Here is a 4639-nt window from a genome sequence, read left to right as displayed (position 1 = left end):
GAGAGAGAGAGAGAGAGAGAGAGAGAGAGAGAGAGAGAGAGAGCGCAATGATATTAGATATCATTGTAGTTAGAGAAAGGACCAAACAAAAACTGGAAAATACACAGCAAGGGGACATGATAAAGATGCTTCCTTGATTCTTACTCAACCATGTCTTTCATTCTACAGTGAGGACAAAGAGTCAGTGCCGATAACCTCTCATGTTCTGTTGTAGCAGTTGTGTGAAAAACGAGTGGTCTAATGGTTAGGGTGTTATGTTCTTGATCACCAGATTGTGGATTTGCTTCCTAGACCGGGTGGCATGATGTGTTCTTGAGCAAAACATTTCAATCCAAGTTGTTCTAGTGTTGTGTAGAGACCAGCATGACAAAGAATGGACCCAACATTTCCTTTGCAAGTCATAAAAGGTGACTGAAAAGGGGTCAAAGTAGGATTTTCACTGTGACTTTGAAAAACCCTCACCAGCAACAACTACCCAAACAGCCCCATCGCTTGGAGGGTTGTCGCCAGAGTGATTTCAATGAACATGTTGGACAGCATCTAGGTGTCTTCTATAGTGTACATGGGCACCATGGAATTGGTTCCCAAAACAACGATGAGGGAACATGGCTACTAGAGTTCTGTGATGCAAACGACCTAACTTCAGGAAACAAACCAGTCACCTGATAACCAATGAATCTGGTGACCATGCTAGCCAGACTGACTACATTCTCACCAGAAAGCAAGATTTGATTGCTGATAAATGCAAAGGCCTTCGCTGGTGAAGAATCTACCTCTCAACATAGATTAGTCATAAGTGATTTCAGATTACAGGCAAGACGCATTCTAAGAAGCAAGCTACTCTGGGAAAGGATGGGGAAGCTTAAGGATCCTCTGAATAGACAGAGATTTACAGACACATAACATAGAAGATAACTGGAAATTCCTATAAGGCAACTGACTGAGAGCCACAGAACAATTTGTGGCTTGGGCAAAGTCCCAACCAGACCTAGGGTCACATGGTGATAGAACAGTGGAGTTGACAGGGCCATAAGAGCAAAAAAAACAGGCCTGGAAACGTGGCAGTAGCAAGGAACTATATCAGGTAGCCAGAAGGAAAGCTAGGAGGTAGGTACACCCAGCCAGTGGGGAAGCAGAAAAGAAGTTTGACAATGTTCTGTAGTATGAGGACCAGTGGCTTGAAGTGTTTCAGCTTGCATGACAGTGTGTCAGGGAATATTGTGATGTTGTTGGAGAGAAGTGCATTCGCATGGATGATGGTTCACTTGAAGTTCGTGACTCTGCTGAGAAAGAAGCTTGGAAGTGCCACTATGAAAGGCTGCTAAATGTTGAGAACTCATGGGGGAAAGAGGGGTTGTCTAATGTAGATCCAACAGAAGGAGCAGCAATCCAAGTAGACAGTAGCTTTGTAGATAAAGCCATGAAGGATAATGAAGATGGGGAAAGCCCTGGCCCATCAGGAATCGCCACAGAGATGCTTAAAATACCTGGCGCTGTGGGTTAAGGTCTTGTCACCCGTATGGTTAATGAGGTTGTACACAAAGGAGTCATACTCAATGACTGGTGTAGCAGTACCATTAGTCAGCTGCTACAAAGGCAAAGGTGGCGTCTTAGAAATAATTACAGAGATATCAAACTGTTGGATCAGGTGATGAAAGTTACAGAAAGGGCCATAGTCCAACTAATTAGGAAGAAAATTAGTCTAGATGAGATGCAGTTGGGATTTGTGCCAGGAGAAAGCACCACTGATGCTTGGGCCGGATGGTTTGACCAGGACTGCTAAGCTGGAAGGCTGCACCAGACTCCAATCTGATTTGGTATGGTTTTCTACAGCTGGGTGCCCTTCCTGATGCCAACCACCACTCCAAGAGTGTAATGGGTGCTTTTACGTGCCATTTACATGACACCAGTATCTGCTACGATTGTGAATTCAGTTGGCTTGATGGGTCTTCTTCTCAAGTACAGCATCATGCCAAAGGTCTTGGTCATTTGACATTGCCTACATGAAGCCCAATACTCAAAAGGTGCTTTTCATGTGCCACTGGCATCGGCCACTTTGCCTTTGTGAGGCCCAACGATTGAAAGGTGCTGTTTATGTGCCACCAGCACCACTCACGACTACAATTTCACTTGGCTTGACAGGTCTTCTCAGCCACAGTATATCGCCAAAAGTCTCAGTCGCTAGTCATTGTCTCCGTGAGGCCCAAAGTTCGGAGATCGTGCTTTACCACTTTGTTCCATGTCTACCTCTACCACAGGTTCCCTCAACAGTTAGAGATCAGCACTTCTTTACACAGCTGTCCTTGTCCGTACACATCACATGGCCATACCAGCACAGTCATCTCTCTTGCACACATCTGATGCTTCTTATGCCCAACTTTTCTCTCAAGATACTTATACTTTGTCATACATGCACATCCAGCAAAGCACACTAGCTTCATTTCTTTCAAGCCTAAGCATGTCCTTGGCAGTCACAGCCCATGTTTCACTGCCATGTGGCATGGCTGCTTGTACACAGGCATCATAAAATCTGCTTTTCACTCTGAGAGAGAGGCCCTTTATTACCAGCAAAGGTAAGAGCTCTCTGAACTTTGCCCAGCCTATTCTTATTCTCACAGCTATGTTCTTGGAGCATCCACCTCTGCTATTAACTTGGTCACCTATGTAACAGAAGCTGTCTACTATTTCTAGCTTACCCCACTGGCAGCTGATGGAGTCTATTTTCTGTACATTTTTGATGTTTATTGTACCTGTGCATCTTCCAGACACAAAAGCTATTTTCCCAGTTAACCTTCCTCTGATATTGCTGCAATTCTTGTATGTCCATAGCTTACACCAGATACACCTTATAGAGTTTCTACCAACACCTTTTCTACAGATCGAGCCGGGCCATCTACCTGAAGGGATTTGTGATTTGCTTGCCTTCCTACTTACTAAAACTTTGGTTTTTGCTAGGTTTAACTCCCTTCAATTCTAGATCTTGCTTTCATACCTGAAACTTCATCTCTAGTCCTGGTAGTGATTCAACTATAAGAGTAAGGTCATCAGCATAGAGGAGTTCCCAGTGGCAGCCTGTCTTAAATTCCTCTGTTATTGTCTGAAGAACAAGAGCGGTTTGAGGACTGATCCTTGGTGAATCCTTACTTTTACCCTGAATTCTTCACTGAACTTGTTGCCAACCCTCAGCTAACTGACAGCGTTCCTGTACATGGCTTGTACAGCTCTCACCAACCACTCATCTATCCCTAGTTTCCGCATTGACCACAAGATATGGAATCGGAGGACCCTGTCAAAGGTTCTCTCCAAGTCAGCAAAAGCCAAGTACAGAGGTTTATCTATGTATTTCTCCTGCAACTGCCCTATATAGTGCCAGTGGTGCTTCTCTCTAGTACAAAACCAAACTGCATCTCATCTAGTCTAACTCTCTCCCTAATTAGTTAAGCTATGACCCTCTCCATAACAATTTGATACCTCTGTAATTATTTCTGTTGAAGGCATCACCTTTACCTTTATAACAGTTGACTACTGTGCTGCTACATCAGTCATTGGGTATGACTCCTTCTTGTATCACCTGGTTAACAATACGGGTGACTAGACCATAACCCACACTGCCAGATATTTTAAGCATATCAGCAGTGATTCCTGATGGGCTGGGGGATTTCCCTGTCTTCATATCCCTTAATTGCTTTCTCTACCAAGGTACTATCAATTTGGATAGCTGGTCCCTCAGTTGGGTCAACATTTGGCAGACTCTCCTCTGCCCATTCATTCGCTACATTCACCAGTCTTTCATAATGGCATTTACAAACCTCTTTCATTGCAGAATCATTAAATGCAAGTGCAGCATCATCAATGCAAACACATTTCTCTCCTATGACATCACAATTTTCCCCTCACACACTGTCTTCCAATCCAAAACACTTCAAGTCTTTGGTCTTCACATCGCTTAACATAGGCAAATGTCTTTTCTGCTTCTCCCCCTAGCTAGATATACCTGCCTCCTAGCTTCCCTTCTGGCTATCTGATACAGTTACCTGCTACCTGCTACCCTGACTCTTCCAGGCCTCCCAGGCCTAATGGCCTTGTCTACAGCATTGTTCCATCACCACATTACCCTAGGTATGGATGGGACTTTGCACCAGCAACAGATTTGGTCTGTGGCACTCAGCAAGCTCTCCCATAGGAATTCCCAGTTGTCCTCTATGTTCCTCCTCCCTCTCATCAAATTTCTCAATTAGGACGTCCCTAAATCTCTGACCATATGAAGAGTCCTTAAGCTTTCAAATTCTTCTTTCCAAGATTGGTCAACTTCTTGGCATCCCTCTGGCCTGGAGTCTAAAGTCACTAATGACTAATCTATGCTGGGGGCCCACATTCTTCATCAGGGAAGGTCTTTCTATCAGGTCATCCCATAAGTTCTGTTCAAATTGTGAATTAAAAAAAAAAAAACAAATGATCAAATGTTATATTTTAATTTAATCATCAATGTACTTTCCTTGATTATCTAGGACTTCCTTCCATCTATTTACAAGCTTTTTAATCCCATCAATGTAAAACTCTTTTGGTTTTAAAGTGAAGAACTCTGAAATATCAATTTCGACCTCCTCCTGGTTTGCGAAAGTTATGTCCCCCAAATGAT

At 43.5% G+C, this 4639-nt stretch overlaps 1 protein-coding gene across 1 annotated transcript in view; it reads right to left on the bottom strand.

Annotated features, from left to right (window-relative positions):
• The window catches only part of LOC106870745 (polyamine-modulated factor 1), a 28580-nt gene that overhangs the window by 13535 nt on the left and 10406 nt on the right, over positions 1 to 4639 (bottom strand). The window lies entirely within an intron of this gene.

The sequence above is a fragment of the Octopus bimaculoides genome, chromosome 2 (genome assembly GCF_001194135.2).
Source record: "Octopus bimaculoides isolate UCB-OBI-ISO-001 chromosome 2, ASM119413v2, whole genome shotgun sequence".
NCBI classification, from domain to species: domain Eukaryota; kingdom Metazoa; phylum Mollusca; class Cephalopoda; order Octopoda; family Octopodidae; genus Octopus; species Octopus bimaculoides.
This window is presented reverse-complemented; position numbering and strand designations above follow the sequence as displayed.